This window comes from Astatotilapia calliptera, chromosome 3 (genome assembly GCF_900246225.1).
Source record: "Astatotilapia calliptera chromosome 3, fAstCal1.2, whole genome shotgun sequence".
Taxonomy (NCBI): Eukaryota; Metazoa; Chordata; class Actinopteri; order Cichliformes; family Cichlidae; genus Astatotilapia; species Astatotilapia calliptera.
The window spans coordinates 29,061,045-29,080,169 of NC_039304.1; the positions used below are offsets into that span (position 1 = coordinate 29,061,045).

At 43.4% G+C, this 19,125-nt stretch overlaps 1 long non-coding RNA gene and 1 pseudogene across 1 annotated transcript; both read right to left on the reverse strand.

The window, feature by feature from the left end:
* Positions 1-6,988: 6,988 nt before the first annotated feature.
* Positions 6,989-8,705, reverse strand: LOC113019173 (uncharacterized). Its single transcript, XR_003271973.1, has 3 exons — positions 8,669-8,705; positions 7,112-7,290; positions 6,989-7,034 (listed from the first exon to the last, which is right to left on the reverse strand). It is a non-coding gene; the product is annotated as an uncharacterized LOC113019173 (long non-coding RNA).
* Positions 8,706-9,419: 714 nt separating this feature from the next.
* On the reverse strand, positions 9,420-18,384 carry LOC113014032 (uncharacterized; annotated as a pseudogene).
* Positions 18,385-19,125: the final 741 nt, after the last annotated feature.

Genomic DNA, 19,125 nt, shown 5'->3' on the forward strand with positions numbered 1-19,125 from the left:
GGCTCTTCCTTGTTCAGTCATGAGTTAACTTCGATCAACTATAAACTGTACTAAGCTGAGTTTAATGTCAATGGAATGGTTCTTATATAAAGCTTTTCTACTCTTCAGAGCAGTTTCTGTTGGCTAGCCAACAGAAAATACTCCAAGAGTACATATATATTCATCTGCATGTCAAAAAAGAACCCAGAACGACATACAAAGAACTGCAGGTTTCACTTGTTTCAGTTAAGGTCAGATTTTGTGATTCATCAATAAGAAAAAGACTGAAAGAAAATACCATCTATGTGCGACTGCAAGGAGAAAACCACTGCTGACCAAAAATAACACAAAGTCTCCTCTCACATTTGCCAGTAAACAGGCCACTTCAGTTTTGCTCTTTCATGTGATAATGTGCCTTCTCCTTGCCTCCAGTTGACTCAGCAGCCTGTGAGTCTGTCACCCATGTTACTTGTAACTGCTAACTCCGATGAAAAGAAAAAAAAACAAACTTAAATAGTACAGTAGAAATCAAAATAATGTATTTGAAGAACAGTTGTTATCAATCTCACCGTTGTGTGAATGGTCAATCACATATTTTCAGGAAGTTTTGGATAGCTTTCTTTTCTTCATAAATTTAAAATGTTCAAAACTGCAATTTATGTTTACTATGTTTATTTTTGCCTAATATAAAAATTTGTTTGAGGATTTAAAAAATGTGTGAATATGTGCAAAGATATAAGAAAAGCTAATGAAACATTTGTGTTTCTCAGTTACAACTAAAATCAGTGTCCAGTGAGTAGGGACAGGTAAGATAAGATAACCTTTATTAGTCCCACACGTGGGAAATTTGTTGTAGTGTCACAGTATAAGACACAATTTCTTATTTTATGTATTATAAGCAGTGTTGGTCAAGTTACTTAAAAGTAATTAATTATAGTTACTAGTTACTTCTTCAAAAAGTAACTGACTAAGTAACTGAGTTACAAGATTCTAAAAGTAATTATTAACTTGAAAAGTAACTATCGCGTTACTTTAAAAAAAAATGTTTACCCTCTGGGGTCCAGGGTATAATTGTTCATTTTTTACTACTTTTGATTTTTTCTCTAAATTTCACATTTACATATTATTTACTTTGTCTTGTTTGGTATCATCCTTTTCAGCACAACCTCATGTGTCTGAAATTACAGTTATGTTTCCATTTTGACATACTGTATTAACACAATTGATCTAAAATCAGACAAAAAACATAAAATCCAAGTAGAAAGTTATATTTTTTACTGTAACAAGCGCAAACATGTTTACTGAATTATATTTCATAACTTTAAATGCAAATATAAATTGTCAATTTTACAATAATATGGACAACTTTTGCAAACAACAAAGTTATTTGCAGCCATTTACCTTTTACCTCTGTTTTTATAACCATTTCAAACTATTTACAGAACAATCGGGTGTTCTGCATTCAATAAGATGCCACAAATTATTTGTGCCGTTGGGGAAAAAATAATTTCTGTCCATTATAAAGGAGAATATCACAGCCTGATACCTGCAGGTCTGACAGCAGCAGGTGTATCATTCCTGTTTCTACCTGGAGACAGCAGTCAGCTCATTGTTCTAACACACAACACAAAACTATCCACAACACTACACACTAACTACACAAGACAACACATTAAATACACACTCCAAACACACATCTCAAAACTCTCTCTCTCTCTCTTTTTCTGCTCTCTCTCTCTCACACTCTCTCGCCGTCACTCCTAAAACTCCCCCCTCTTCCTAAACAACCAAATGTCATGTTGCCATATACTTTTTTGACTGGTCAACATGGTGCATTTTTCCACCAACACGAAAGGCCTGATTTTTGTTTTGTGTTTTTATTTTTTGGTCATAAGCAGTGAGATCTTGCTAGCACGGTCCTTAGACATTAAACGTGATGAAACTATTCAGGAAAAAACGCTGCGTATATATTGTTTATCATGACTCTGGTTTTACGTGGCCAATCAACACAATTTAAAAACTGGTATATATCACCTTGTTGGTTTGTCATCTTAAAGTGGTCATGCGACTGGCTTACCACGACTACTTTATTCTTCTTCCGTCAAACAGCAGCACGATTGCGATTGTTTTCCCCGATTGTTTGTTGTGCCAAAAAGCTGATCGTCTGCCAGAAATCAGTGCTTTAAGCTACTACATACCATAATAAAAGTTTGTATTAAAGAGTGACTCCTCCAATAGGTCATATTGACTTTAATAAATCCCTGTAGCATTGTAAAGCGTGAAAAAAGTAATGCACACAGTTACATATGTGACAGAGTAACTTATGTGTTTTGGCCATGATCTGATTGTAAAATCATTTTTTATTTTATTTAATTTTATTAGGCCTTATATGAATGAAGCATGCATTTCTTCTGAGCTGTCAAATGTCCTGTCAGTCAACAGGAACTCAAAGAGTCTCCAGCAATTTCCAACAGATTAAAAAATATAGATTTTTATTCAGCTGCATCTTATTCATCCCTGTCAGTGAGACGGCTTCATTTTATTACGAGTGTAACTTTGCTCCATGCTGTGCTTTTCAAAATCAAATTTATTTATTTATTTTTATTTTCTTTGTTCAGTCATTGACATGTGGTAGTTTGAACTTAGTAAATATGTACCAGAATGTTTTGATCGTAGAAGAAAGGTTTACCTGCCAGTGTTCCAGATGTTAATGTTAACATGATGAAAATGCCTGTTGACATACAGACATTAAAAACATTTAAATAACTGAATTATTTTTAAATGATCTCACTGATGTGTACATAAATGCCATCATCTTTATTTTAACTTTGTTTCTTTTTTTTAAGAAAGTTTAAGATATTTTAACTTACCAATGAAGCTCCAAATATGAGTCCCACTCATGGCTTTAGAAAATATCCGAGTCAAATGTATTATGGCATTAATTACAACACAGTAGTTACTGATACACCAACTGGCAGGTAAACTGGCTTACTACCAGTCTCATATTACTTGTTTTGATCACCAAGAATATGCAAATTTTTAGTCAGTAATGTTTGCATGAATGACAACACACCCAAACTGACATCTTCTTCTTCAGACCAAATCCTCCCATTGCATGTTTCTACGATTTAATGTTTAAATATTTTATTTTATTTGTTATATTTTTCCACTCGCCTTATTTAACATTTTAATTGCATTCATTGATCACTACTTTCAAAGACACATAAGCTAAAAATCTACTGGACCTGGCTTCTCTCCTATTGAATTATACATGCACAGGAGAGATAAGAAAGTTGATGGCCAAGGTGTGCTCATTCTCTTCATAACCCCTCTCTTAATTATTAGAACAAAACTACCATCAGCTCAGACTACTCCTGTAATTAAAGGTTAAATTGTGGACATTCTCTTCTCAACCGTTTGTTGACATTAAAGGTAAAAACATGACGAAAAATCCATCTGACATGGTCCCAGTTTCCCCAGTAGGTACTCTTCTTTTTATCTGTGAATAAACCCTCTAATTCTTAGATGCGAGTCCCACTTCTGACTCCTGCTCACCTGCTCTAGACATGACACCATTTTAGTTTGAATAAGCCCCTAACCCAACTGGTTCCATCTAGTGATGTGCAGATTGATACTGAAATATCGATTCCTCCGATACCAGTCATTTATGTTCTAGAATCGATTCTCATATTAAAATATCAATATTTTAGTAATTTGGGGTAAAGTTGTAGTTTATCATTAACAGGAACAGAGTGGAAAGAAACTATAACATTCGGATTGTCTACATTGGAAGGAAATACTTCCTCTTCCGCCTTTCATAGTCATGTGTGAAATAGGGCTGTATAAATGGAGTCATGTGCGGACGTATTTTACATCCACAAACACCAAGACACGGTTTGCGATACATGTGGCAAGACAGTGAGGTGTTGTGGCAACACCACTAACCTCGTCAAACACCTCACATTAAATCATGTAACAGAATATGATGAGCTTATGTTGAGGTGAACTGAAGAAGAGGAGAGGAGAGGGGTAGGTGCTGCTAGGGCGATACAGATGTCTCTCACAGTCTAGCAGCCAGGCAACATGCTCAAATGGCTTCAGTTTTTTTTTTCTATATGATAATTCTGCATTATTAAGTGATAAGAACAAGTAATCTGATGTCCTGTAATCATTATGAAAATATAATTTGAGATACAATAAAAGATACAGTAAAAAAAAAAGTTTTTGTACAAAGTATATAGGATCAGTATATAAGTAGGAGAACCTTCACAGACATAGGATCAGTATTGTCGATACCACCCTGAATTTTACTTGGTATCAGATTGGAAAGGAAATCAGTGGTATCGCACATCACTAGTTCCATCTGAACTTTGTATTGCCTGCTGGGTAGCACTCATAGGATCAGGGATTAGGACTTTTTAAACAGAGAGCTGATCCAGACTTACTGTATTGGGGCCCAGTTCCCACCCCATGGACAGTACCTTCTAATGATTCAATAATGGCACACCAGATGGATTTAGAGAAACATCAAAGAAAATTATGCAATTCTGGTTTTTCTCATTCATATTCAAAACTCAAATTTAAAAAAAAAAATCAAAACTATTTGTTTCTGTTTAAATAAGTGATAAATATTTAGGCCAATGTTTATAAAATATATATTCTATCCATAAATGTCAGAAATTATATCTCACAGTGGGTTTTGGTTGCCATTTTGCTCAAGTGCGTTCCTGATTAGGATCTGTGACCCCAAAATAATTTCCATTAAACCATCTGGTATGTTGATGACGGTGACAACACTGACTTTATAGACAGCTAACAAGTCTGTTCTCCACCAGGGAGACAGATCTTCGGCAGTATGAGTATAGTGTCCTCTCTGTGGAGAGCCCGTAGAAAAAGCAGTTCCACAAGATTGTAGAAAGGTTTGATAAGGCACGAATCAGTATTTGGCACGTGTGCTACAGTAAATAAAAAGATCTCATGATTTTCTTCTTTACTTTCAGTATCACTTATCACTGGTGAATTTCCAGCTGAGATTCCAACAACATCGGGCCTGGTGTAGAATTCACTCTGTTCTGCATCAATTTTATTATTCCTTTATTTTGCATTTATTTAATGAGGGAGTGAACTCTTTAGATTGAGATTCTCCTTGGTAATAGTGTGCTAGGCTGACATAGGCAGCAATCAAGCATGTTTTCAGCACCAGGAGAAACTGGAACACCTGAAAGAAAACTGTGAAAGAACGGGCGAATAAAGAACATGCAAACTCCACAAAGAAGGGCTCCACCAAGGTTTACAACCCAGAAATCTCATCAGTGCTATCAACAGACATAGAAAGGATTCTTGGGGCACAGATCGTGATCGGGATCAGTGCTAGCACTACTGCTGTGATCCAGCAGTGCTATCCACTGAGCCATACTATTACTAGGATGACATTTATTCATATTATTGCTATAAAAATTACATCATTAAATACATTTTAAGATATTTTTCACATACCAGTGAAGTGCCCCATACTCATATTTGCCTCCAAACATTGCCTCCAATCATATGACCCCCACAGGTTACACAAGCTGTTTGTTCTCGTGTCTGTGCCCTTCGATGCCTTCCCCAAACCACAGCTCAGTCCATGTTTAAGCCATTTGCCTTTATCTACTAAAAAACGCTGTCAAAGCTAAAATGAGGACATGGGCCAAGCTAGTGTAATATTTATTATATTAAATTAAACAGCGATTAGTGATACACTTTAAATGACAGGCAGACTTTCTTGTTACTTCTGTAGTGTTCTTATGAGGATTACCAATCACATACTGGACTCCTTTATTTGCTTTGGTTCATGAGCACACTCACATTCATGACACATGTATGTTTATGCAGATTGCTTCCACAAACAAACAAAAAGGTTCAGATCAATAGTTTTAAAACCTTTTTACCACCAGCATACATCATATCCTGTATCTGTTGGACTCACCCAGAAGTCTATACACCTTTAGGCCTGGAAGGTTCTTTACCTTCTTACCGTCAGTCTAACACTTCTGCATTTGGAAGACTTCAATTAACTTTTTTTTTCACTGTATTGTTAGCGCTGCATACACACACACATCAATCCATTAAATCCATCTTATCAATGTTAAATGACAGGCAGACTTTCTTGTTACTTCTGTAGTGTTCTTATGAGGATTACCAATCACATACTGGACTCCTTTATTTGCTTTGGTTCATGAGCACACTCACATTCATGACACATGTATGTTTATGCAGATTGCTTCCACAAACAAACAAAAAGGTTCAGATCAATAGTTTTAAAACCTTTTTACCACCAGCATACATCATATCCTGTATCTGTTGGACTCACCCAGAAGTCTATACACCTTTAGGCCTGGAAGGTTCTTTACCTTCTTACCGTCAGTCTAACACTTCTGCATTTGGAAGACTTCAATTAACTTTTTTTTTCACTGTATTGTTAGCGCTGCATACACACACACATCAATCCATTAAATCCATCTTATCAATGTTAAACAAAACACATTCACATTACAATTTGTCACAAACTAATCTTTATCACACATAACAACAGCTCCTTAAATTTTTTCCAACCCAGGTGACCATAGAAGAGAAAACAAGAGTAAGTTCATCACTTTGGTCCATACTACAGATACTATAGTGTACTATACTATAACGTGGACCTAGTTTTTGCAGGCATTTATTGTTATATATAATGCAAAGGAATAAGCTCGCCTGCTTTTTATAAATATAATTATAATAATTCCCATGAGCAATAGTACAAACCAAACAGCAAAAATTTAGACAGAAATTATTTACACATGACTTCAACTTAATGTGTTGTCATTAGGATTGGCGATATGAAAAAGATAAACAGTGTTCTATGCAGTTACTGAATTTTTGCCAGAATTTAAAAGAGTGCAAAACAAATTCAAATATAAACTATTTCTAACAAAATAACTATGCATCACAGTTTCTACTGTGTCATCTCCTTTATGGATTTGTTGGATCCTTGGTGCTGGAGAAATAAACTCTCTGCACAGCATCGTCCGAACCTGAAAGGACATGAGTTACATTTAAATTAAGGCAATGCACAAGGGTTGTACACAAGCCAACATGTTGCAAGTAAAACCTGATTGGCAGATGAAGTTGAGGTTCTCCCCACAGGGCTGGTCCTGCCAGAGGAAGTGCTCTGTGCTGGCCACGCCTCCACAGGTGCTGGAGTAGCTGTCAGGAACAAAATCTTGTGGCCAATTTAAGAAATTCATGGAATATCCAGACATCCAGAACCACTCGTCTGCTCTGAGGGATCTTTTGGACAGAGAAAAATATATGAACAGATTTAAACTGAATGGATAAACTGCTATTGATAGAGCATAGGCAGCACTTGTTTACATTGAGTTTGACAAAAGCTACATGATTGATATTTATCTTTAAAATAACAATATATATTACTAATTTGTATGGTCAGGAAGACACTAAATACATTTTGTTATTCTGCAAGCTCAAGGCTGGCCTTTCCGGTATAACACTTCAGTCCAAACGGAGTAAAAAAAAAAGAAAATAAGAAGAATTTCACTACAAAAAAAAAAAAAGTGTACAAATCAAAGTGTACAAATCAATCAATAGAAATTTCTTTCAAATTTCTTGTGGATTAAATAATGTCAATTAAGTTTCTGCCACCCCTATGTTAGAGCAGGTTTGCTGTTGTCTGGGAAAGGCAGCTGTGGAAATGAGTATACACAACAAAACAAAGCATCTGACTTATAGATTTACAGTACCATATCACACTATTAGAGCACTTTGCTCTCGCACTGCAGGCCTACTTGTTGTTCCTAGAGTATTTAAAAGTAGAATGGGAGGCAGAGCCTTCAGTTTTCAGGCCCCTCTTCTGTGGAACCAGCTTCCAGTTTGGATTCAGAAGACAGACACTATCTCTACTTTTAAGATTAGGCTTAAAACTTTCCTTTTTGCTAAAGCATATAGTTAGGGCTGGACCAGGTGATCCTGAATCCTCCCTTAGTTATGCTGCAATAGACGTAGGCTGCCGGGGATTCCCATGATGCATTGAGTTTTTCCTTTCCAGTCACCTTTCTCACTCACTATGTGTTAATAGACCTCTCTGCATTGAATCATACGTGTTATTAATCTCTGTCTCTCTTCCACAGCATGTCTTTATCCTGTCTTCCTTCTCTCACCCCAACCGGTCGCAGCAGATGGCCGCCCCTCCCTGAGCCTGGTTCTGCTGGAGGTTTCTTCCTGTTAAAAGGGAGTTTTTCCTTCCCACTGTTGCCAAAGTGCTTGCTCATAGGGGTTCATAATATTGGGTTTTTCTTTTCTTTTTTATTGTAGGGTCGACCTTATAATATAAAGCACCTTGAGGCTGTTGTTGTGATTCGGCACTCTATAAGAAAATTTTTATTGTTATCAGAGATCACTTCTTCTTTGAACAATTGGTAGTTATTTTCATTTTCTTCATACATTGTTCACATTTCTTTCTAGCTTTTCTTGTTTTGATTTTGTTATTTCTTTGATTTCCTTGTGGTCATCTGACATTATTTCTAGTTCTTTAATAGATTTTTTATTACACTTGTGATTGGAGAGCTCCACCATCTCATTTATATTTTGTCATGCTGATTCACTGATCTGTAAATGTACATCAACTAAATGAATCTATAGCTATCAGTACCTGCGCAGTCCCAGCCAGACGTGGTCTGTGAGGGAGAAAGGAATGAGGCTAAGCAGCTGCTCCAACTCGCTTTGCTCCTGTTGGTTGTGAAGGCTGAGCAGGTCCCAGTAATAATGTCTACAGTACATCAGAGCATCAGACCAGCAGAGCCTCTCTCCCACCACCGTCACGTTCCTGCCACCAAACTGCAGGCTCACAGGTGGAGGAGGGCTGGAAGGAGGTGGAGGAATGACAACATCTGGCACTGCAGGGAAGTATTCTTATTAGAAACCATATTTGGTTTTTTATTGTTTTCCGTTTATCTTAACATCTTAAATTGCAATGTTCTGTATTAAAATTGGACACCGAAAGCTAACTGTGAGCAAAGATAAAATATTAGAAAAAAGGGTAACAACAGTAAAAATGTTACCATAATTTAAGCACACACAACAACCAAAGAACTTCCAAAAATAACATCCCAAGACCCTACCAGATAGAGAAGCAAACACCTCCACTTCACACAGAGTCATATATCTCTTAATTCCTGGTATGATCACATTGACGTAGCGACCTTCCATTGCATTACACTGGAATGTGTATGTTGGTGTACCATCTAATGATTCAATCATGCCACAACTGATGGATTTAGAGAAACAACAAAGAAAATGTCAGTTTTAATTTCTAATCTATGTTCAAACATTAGTTTGTTGTTGTTTAAGTACAGAAAAAAATTTAACTTAATGGTTATGGAGAAATGCTCAGAAATCAGATCTCACCTGGGGTTTTGGTTACCATTTTGATCCAGCGAGTTCCCGATCAGGATCTGTGCCCCAAGAATCTTTTCTATAACAGCATCCTGTCTGTTGTTGATGGTGACAGCAGTGACTTTATAGACAGCCAACAAGTCTACTCTCCACCAGGGATCCAGATCTTCTAAAGTATGTGTACAGCATCCTGAGTCCAAGTTTCCATTTCTGCATCCATCGACACCTTTTGAAGGCCCATATGCTGCACTAACAGATGACTGTACTGTTTCTCTGTTTAAGGCCACATTTTGAAGCGGCTCCACTAAATTGTTGAAAGGAAAAAATGGGCATGAATCAGTAAAAGGCAGACGTCTTTCAGTAGATCAGATCCAGTCGCTTAAAGCTCTACCTGCTGGGGCAGCATACACCTCCACTTCACACAGGGTGAGAGTCTTCTTCTGTCCAGGAAGAAACATATTCACAAAGCGACCCTCCATGCTGCCTCCATCACACCGGTATGTGTAGGTTTTACCTGCTTTGATATGTGAGATGGAAGCACACCTGACAGCAGAGAGTGTGGGGGCAGTATTATGTTAGTATTATGGACTTCATGTTAAGGAGAAAGTAACATCAAGTAATTAACTAGTCCTGTGGTCGATAATATGTATATTCTAATTGCTGAAACATTGCTGTTCAAGTTATTCTAAAATAAAACAAAGAAAGAAAAAAAAAACACAATGAACGTTGACTGATATAAAATTACCTGGGATTACTGTTTCCATTGTTGTCCAGTGAGTTTCCTATTCTGATCTCAGCTCCATCCAGTCTTTCAGCACAGCAGTCTCCTCTGTTGGTGACTTTTACAGCAGTGATTGTAAAGCTTCGCTGCAGGTCCACCCTCCACCAGGGGTTGGTCTCGTCTTCAGCCGTGTGGCTACAGAACCCATTGCTATAGAACGAGTTCCGTCTGCCATCGATGGCTTTGGACGCAGTGGCAAAGGAGAGTGTAGATGACTGGGTAGCTTCTCCTTTGAGTGCCACATTGGGTAATGGGTATCCTTGAAGGAAAACCAAGAGGACAATAATTTCTTTTGGTTGGGCTCTGACAACCCTTACTGGTAAAAAAAATAAAAAACCCCAAAACAAATAAGGATTAAAGCATCATTATATTTTTTCAGTAATCAAAAACACCCTGACACGAATGCCTTCATTTGTACTTTTACTCAGTCACTTAGTCTTCCTTATCAGCATCAGAATTAGTGGTGCAACGGATCAAAAATCTCACGGTTCGGATCGGATCACGGTTTTAAGTCACGGATAGGATAAATTTTCGGATCAGCAAAAATAGAAAAAAAAGACAAAAATTCGACTCACCATTTATTTATTTAAGTATTTTTTGCCTATTAAAAAACATTCAATTGAAGACTCATTTCACTCACTTATACAAAAACAAATTAAGGTGCATATGGACATTATGGACCATGCTGGGCAGCCTCTGCATCCTCTGCACACGGCCATAAACAACCAGAGGATTCTGTTCAGTGACAGGTTGCTTCTCCCAAAGTCAAGGAGCAGCAGACTTAAAGTCCTTTGTCCCACACGCCATTAAACTGTTTAACTCCTCGCTGGAGGGGAGAGGGAGGGGAGACGGGGACAAAGGATGGGGGAACAAGTAAGCTGTAGTGCCTTTTCACTGTGCAATAGTTTTTGTTAATAACCAACGGTGTAATAAATCAAATCACTTTTATTGTCACTTCACATGTGCAGGTACACTGGTACAGTACATGTGAGTGAAATTCTTGTGTGCAAGCTTCACAAGCAACAGAGTTGTGCAAAAAATACAATAACATAAAACAAGAAAAATATAAGAATGGCTAAATCTGAGAGTAATAAATATATGTTCAATAGACTCACTTGAAATGTGCCGTTCCCTTGTATTCTTATTCCTATTTATTCTATTTATCCCTTTTGTATTCTCTGTATTTATATATGTGTATATATGGTATTGTAGCGGGTCAGGGCTGTTCGGGGTTCTGTTTTTACAGTTATGTTTTGTTTATGTTACCATAGTGACGGGTGACGCCCTCTTGCTGCGACGGTGTGTCCTTCCAGGGTCAGAGGGCACCCTGTGTGTTGTTGTTGTTGCTGTGCTGTTTCCGCACTGAGCAGTGAGCTAGCGGCAGTGTTCTTCTGGCAGATGTAAATAAATGGCGGTGCTCCCTGGCTAAGAGGGCGGGGGAGCAAGACCGAATGGAATTCTGTCTCCTCCTTGTCTGAGCTTGCCACATTGGTGTCAGAAGTGGGATAGCTCACCCTCGCCGTAATGGAGAGAGACATTCAGAGGCTGGAGCAAGCTGTCGAGGAGAACATTCCCCACGTGGGAAGCTGGCGATTGAAGAGAGAGGATGTGAGTGGCCATGTAAGTCCCCCGACGGGTCCCGATGGCGCGAGCGCACCACGGCGATGGCCCGTCACGACAGACGCTAGGGCAATGCTTCATGGGCTACATCTGTCGACCCACACGCCGAGCCCCCAACCGCGAGCAGTTATGCCTACCACGCCAGTTAAGGTACCGAAATACAATGGGCTAACCCCGCTAGAGCCCTACCTCTCACAAGTGCGGCTGGCCGCCAGACATAGTGGCTGGAGCGAAGAGGAGACTGCTACACACCTAGTGCTAGCATTAGAGGGAGATGCACTGCAGATACTCCTTGACCTAGCCCCGGCAGAGCAGCATGAGCTCCAGGCCCTCACCGCGGCACTCGAGAGGCGATTCGGGCAGCGGCACTCCACTGATCAGAGCAGAGAGCGGCTGACCAACCGGAGCCGTTGGCCGGAGGAGAGCCTGGGCACCTTTGCAGCAGACGTGTTGCTGTATGCTCGTTGTGGCTATCCGGAGTTTCCAGCAGCAGCCCGTGAGGAGCTTAGCCTGCATGCTTTTCTGCAAGGACTTTTCCCAGAGCGACAACGCCAACACGTCCGCCTGGCCATGCCTCAGGGCTGGTGCTCACCTCGCGACCTAACCAGCAGGTGCCCCCCCCCCAAACTACCCAGCTGATGACAGTGACGGGGGAGAAAACTGTTATGCGGGGGAAGAAACTGTTGCGGATCTGAGTGAAGGATCTGGAGCTGGTGCACGACTTCTGGCTCGCCGACATTCAAGACCGGTGCATCATTGGCCTGGATCTGCTGAGCCGCTGGGGGGGCCTGCGTCGACACCGTGAAGCTGGCTATCACTCTTGGCGCAGAGACTTTTGCCCTCCAGCGTGGCCAAAAGCAGGGAGCGAAGGGGACCAGACGAGACAGGCGTCGGGCACCTGCCGCTCAGCAGATTTCGGATGCCGGTGGCTCTGGGTCATCTCCACTCGCCTCAGCCTCAGCCTCAGCCTCTCAGCCCGACAAACCTCCCTCGACCAAGACCATCGAGGCTGTTGATGACCTTTGGCAGCGCAGCAGCGTAGGCCTCAACGTCGACCAGCGCCAGCGGTTGAGGTGCCTTCTGGATGAGAATGTGGACATCTTTGCTGCCAGTGACAAAGACTGTAGGCAGACGAGTCTGGTCCAGCACACCATCGACACCGGCTCTGCTAAGCCCATCCGTCTGCGCCCACACCGGCTGCCCCTCTCAAAACGGCAGGTAGCAGAAGAGAAGATCCGTGAGATGGCTGCGGCTGGGGTGATCGAGTCATCCAATAGCCCATGGGCGGCACCCTGGTTCTGGTGGGGAAGAAGGATGGCAGCCCGAGGTTCTGTGTGGACTTTTGCCGTCTCAATGCAGTCAACAAGAAGGACTCGTACACACTTCTGCGGATCGTCGAGGCCCTAGATTACGTTACCGGCTCCAGCTGGTTCAGCTCCCTCGACCTACGCAGCGGTTACTGGCAGGTGGAGCTAGCCCCCAAAGCAAGGCCTAAGACTGCATTCACCATTGGACAGGGGCTGTGGCAGTTCAGGGTCATGCCATTTGGGCTCTGCAATGCGCCAGCGACGTTTGAGAGGCTGATGGAGAGGGTGCTAGTGGATATCCCTGGTAGCCGCTGCGTTGTGTACCTGGATGACCTGTTGGTGCACGGTGGCGACTTCGACAGTGCACTGTCTCACCTGAGCGAGGTCCATCCGACGAGCTGGGCTGCAGCTCAACCCCGTGAAATGCCGGCTGTTGGCGAGAGATACCACGTTCTTGGGCCATGTGATCAGCACTCGAGGTGTCACTACTGACCCCGCAAAAGTGGCTGCGGTCCGGGACTGGCCGACTGCCTCGAACGTCCAAGAACTATGGAGCTTCCTGGGCCTAGCCTCCTACTACCGTCAGTTCATCAAGGGGTTCGCGATGATGGCCAGCCCCCTCCACCGCCTGACTGACAAGGGAGTGCTGTTTGGCTGGGGGGGATGCCTGTGCTGCGGCTTTTGCACAGCTGAAGGAGGCCCTCACCAGAGCCCCAGTCCTGGCCTACCCCGACGCCCAGCAACCTTTCATTGTGGACACTGATGCTAGCAATGTAGGAGTCGGGGCGGTCCTTTCCCAGCAGGACGAGGCTGGAGAACAGGTGGTGGCGTACTTCAGTCGTGCCTTGGGGCGAGCCGAGAGGAACTACTGCATGACCCGGTGGGAGCTGCTGGCCGTAGTGCTAGCGGTGCGGCACTTCCAGCCATATCTGCACGGCTGCCGGTTCCTCCTGTGCACTGACCATGCGTCTGTGACTTGGCTCCTGAACTTCAAACACCCAGAAGGGCAGGTGGCCCGCTGGCTGGAGGTCCTTCAGGGCTACGACTTCGAGATCCAGCATTGGGCAGGTCGACAGCATGGCAACGCTGATGCCCTCTCCAGATGGCCCTGCGTAGCCGTCGAGTGCCGCTACTGCCTGCGACAGGAGGAGCGGGCCCAGGAGGTGCTGGGGGTGGCTACTGCTCAGGCCACAGCCGGCGGAGGGGGGTGGCTCCCATTTACAACGCAGCAGCTGAAGCTGGAGCAGGAGGCCGACGCGACGCCCCGCCTGGACGGGGGGTGTCGGGACAGGAGCCCGAGGTGAAGGCCTACTACTCCCAGCACAACAATCTGGAGACCCACGACGGCCTCCTGTACCGGAGATGGTGGGCCCCCGGTCAGGGCAGAGATCTCCTGCAGCTGTTGGTGCCTCAGTCGCATGTGGTCACAGGTGCTTGAGCTGGTCCACAGCTCGGTGGGGGCAGGACACTATGGGAACGCCAAAACTCTCCGCCGCCTCAGGGGACAGTTCTACTGGCCTGGCTGTCGACGGGATGTGGAACTTCATGTGCACTGCTGTGACACCTGCATGGCACAGAAGGGCCCAACTCAACGCTCCACTGCCCCCCTTCAGCAGTACCTGGTGGGGGCCCCAATGGAAAGAGTGGTAGTGGACGTCCTGGGGCCTTTCCCCATCACAGAGTCAGGGAACCGGTATGTGTTGGTGGCTATGGACTATTTCACGAAGTGGCCAGAGGCCCACGGGGTGCCGGACCAGAGCGCAACGACGACGGCCGAGAAGCTGGTGGAGGAGATGTTCACCCGTTTTGGGGTCCCGGCTTAGCTCCACAGTGACCAGGGGCGTAACTTCGAATCGAAGGTCTTTGGGGAGATCTGCCGGCGGCTGGGGGTGGAGAAGACGAGAACCACACTGCTCCACCTGCAAAGCGATGGCTTGGTTGAACACTTTAACCGCATGCTGGCCACCCAGCTCGCCATTCTCACCAATTCAATTCAATTCAATTCAATTTTATTTATATAGCGCCAAATCACAACAAAAGTCGTCTCAAGGCGCTTCATAGATACAGAGAAAAACCCAACAATCATATGACCCCTTTTGAGCAAGCACTTTGGTGACAGTGGGAAGGAAAAACTCCCTTTTAACAGGAAGAAACCTCCGGCAGAACCAGGCTCAGGGAGGGGCGGGGCCATCTGCTGCGACCGGTTGGGGTGAGAGAAGGAAGACAGGATAAAGACATGCTGTGGAAGAGAGACAGAGGTTAATAACAGATATGATTCAATGCAGAGAGGTCTATTAATACATAGTGAGTGAGAAAGGTGACTGGAAAGGAAAAACTCAATGCATCATGGGAATCCCCCGGCAGCCTACATCTATTGCAGCATAACTAAGGGAGGATTCAGGGTCACCTGGTCCAGCCCTAACTATATGCTTTAGCAAAAAGGAAAGTTTTAAGCCTAATCTTAAAAGTAGAGATAGTGTCTGTCTCCCGAATCCAAACTGGAAGCTGGTTCCACAGAAGAGGGGCCTGAAAACTGAAGGCTCTCCCTCCCATTCTACTTTTAAATACTCTAGGAACAACAAGTAGGCCTGCAGAGCGAGAGCGAAGCGCTCTAATAGGGTGATATGGTACTACAAGGTCATTAAGATAAGATGGGGCCTGATTATTTAAGACCTTGTATGTGAGGAGCAGGATTTTGAATTCAATTCTGGATTTAACAGGAAGCCAATGAAGGGAAGCCAAAACAGGAGAAATATGATCTCTCTTTCTAGTCCCTGTCAGGACTCTTGCTGCAGCATTTTGGATTAGTTGAAGGCTTTTCAGCGAGTTTTTTGGACATCCTGGTAATAATGAATTACAGTAGTCCAGCCTGGAAGTAATAAATGCATGAACTAGTTTTTCAGCGTCACTCTGAGACAGGATATTTCTAATCTGCCAGCCGTCACCAGTGGGATTGGGACCGACATCTGCCTCTGGTCCTTTGGTCGTATCGGACTGCAGTTCAGGAGTTCAGCCAGTGCACACCTGCCGCTCTGATGTTTGGACGGGAGTTCCGGATGCCTGTGGATCTGGTGTTCGGGTCCCCCCCTGAGCCGGAGATTGATGGTGGGCCAGAGATGGACTACTACAGGAGGCTGAGGGAGCGGCTGCAGGTGGTTCATGACTACACCCACCAGGCTCAGGCCAGCGCCGGAGTACGACAGAAAAGAGTCTATGACACCAAGTGCCGAGGGGGGGTTTTCATGCCAGGCGACAAGGTCTGGGTGTACTGCCCGGTCCGCAAGAGAGGAGTGTCCCCCAAACTGTGCAGTCACTGGCAAGGGCCGGCGGAGGTCATGGAGCGGCTAACAGAAGTGGTCTACCGCATCCGCATGCCGGGCCTGGAGTGCATGGTGGTGTTGCACCGGGACAGGCTCTCACCGTACCGACCGCTCGCTCCGGCAGACGCTGGGGCAGGGGATGCTGGTGGCACCCCATTTTCTGACCCGAGTGACTTTTCCCCCGCCGGTCGAGACCGGCCGGTGCGCCAAAAGAAGGCACCTGGACATTTGCAGGACTTTGTGTGGGGTAATGGGGTCGTCGGGGACGACTGACCCCTTAGGTGGGGGCTATGTAGCGGGTCAGGGCTGTTCGGGGTTCTGTTTTTACAGTTCTGTTTTGTTTATTTTACCATAGTGACGGGTGACGCCCTCTCGCTGCGACGGTGTGTCCTTCCGGGGTCAGAGGGCGCCCTGTGTGTTGTTGTTGTTGCTGTGCTGTTGCCGCGCTGAGCAGTGAGCTAGCGGCAGTGTTCTTCTGGCAGATGTAAATAAATGGCGGTGCTCCCTGGCTAAGAGTTCGGGGGAGCAAGACCGAACGGAATTCTGTCTCCTCCTTGTCTGAGCTCGCCACAGTATATTACTGCTCACATTCTGCAACTTCTGTCAGTGCTGTGCAACTGGAAACTGAATTTCCCAGAGGAACCCACCCGAGGGATAAATAAAGTTTCATCTAATCTAATGTAATCTATAGGGCAGTACAGGGCTTTGTATCTACCACTCCACTGTGATATAACGGGCGGTCACGGTCACGTGGCTTTCCGTTGCCCTGGAGGTCCACCCATTTGTAGTTAGAGCAACAGAAGATGCCTGGGACAGTTCAGCCATAACTTTAAACTTCTCCTGCTCATTCATGCTTGGAATGATCTTGTCACACTGAAGTGGACGATATATAGCGTGGCTCAAGCACGTTCATCACAGTTTAAACCCCTTGTTTTGCACAACAAAATACGGCCTCCCGTCTGCAGCTAAACACCCCATTAGCTTTTGTAATAGCTTTAGCGCGGTCGGATTGGGCAGCAAAAGGCTGCTTAAATGCCGCAAACTCCTCTGCTCCGCTACTTGGACCGCTAGCACTGACCATAACTACCGCTTGACAGACCCACCACGTGCACCATACACATATTTTTTTTTTCTTTTTCCAATCTTCGGATCACGTGCGTACCAAACCGTGGAGTGGGATCAGTTCGGATTTCGGATCAACCGTGATCCGTTGCACCACTAATCAGAATTAAAGGTGTTTACCGTAGTACACTTCAACCTCGCAGAGATTAGGACCTTTGCACTTCCTGGTAGGAACACAGTGACGTAGCGTCCCTTCACAGAGTTACCTGGAAAGTAAAACGCTTGTCCCTTGGGAATGTGAGAGATGACAGCACACCTGTGTACGAAAAAGTCAAATAGAAAAAGTATAAGAATGAATTAAAAAAAGCCCTACTGATATGATGATTACTGACTTATGGTTATAGCTCTTTCACCTGATGCTTTCAGGGCCACTGATTGATGTTGAATTTCCAATCCAGATTTCAGCACCATCCAGCCTGTTTTCCAATTCATCTCTATTGATTATCATTACAGCTCCAATTGTATACACATTTACCAGGTCTACTCTCCACCAGGGATTAGATTGTCCACTGGTAAGTGTGCAAGACCCTCTTTGATAGCTTGCATCTCTGTTTCCATCAACTGCTCTACCAGCAGTACCCAAGTGCCACTGGTTGAAGATTGGACAGCTGTTTTTTTCAGTGCCAGGTTGTAAAGAAGTTGACCTAAGTGAAAAAAATAACTATTAATCAAAACAGAGGGGATTATTGTTATTTTCTTCTGGAATTGAGCATAAAATAAAATATATATCCATGTCGAGTGTCAAATTAGGAGTTCTTCTATTTGTATTTGTGCTGGTTTGCAATAGGCAATTTACTGCATATTGCACTGAATGTACAGTCATAGTTCGTAGTTTGACCTGATGTGTTTGCAGAGGTGGGACCAAGTCATTGTTTTGCAAGTCTCAAGTAAGTCTCAAGTCTTTGTCCTCAAGTCACAAATCAAGTCTCAAGTAATGTCAGGCAAGTCAGAGTCGAGTCTCAAGTCACTGGTGTAGAAGTTCAAGTAAAGTCACAAGTCTGAAACTTTGAATTTCAAGTCCTTTCGAGTCTTTAAAAACAAAAACACGAAAAAAGAATGTTGCAGTTATATGCTAAATGTAAATATTAGACCATGTAATTTTAAAGTCTGTGTTTTTCTCAACACATGACGAAATAGTGAACTTAGAAAATATACACAAATTGTGAAATTGCACCTCTATAAAATGCAGCTCAATTAAACTTAGCTCCAAGAATAATTTTCACCGACAGTTCTGAGATAAGCTGCATGTTATTCTTGGATGCGCTTGTAGGGCCGGCTTTAAAATCGCATGACAAAAATATCATACACATTAAAAAAAACTGCATCACCAATGTAGCCTGGACAAGATTTGCTAGTTAGATGAAGTCAGCTATCTCATCGTAGCAAAAGAGAAGCACCACCTACTGTTCTTTATGTAACTTCAACTGTCGGAGAAAGTTGGAAGTTGCTCCATCTCTGTCTGTGATTCTCTTCTTGCATGTTTTGTATATTGCATTTCGGTTTTTTGTTGACTACTTCATAGTTTATGTACCTGAAAAAAATAACTCCTTGCAGCATTTTTGAG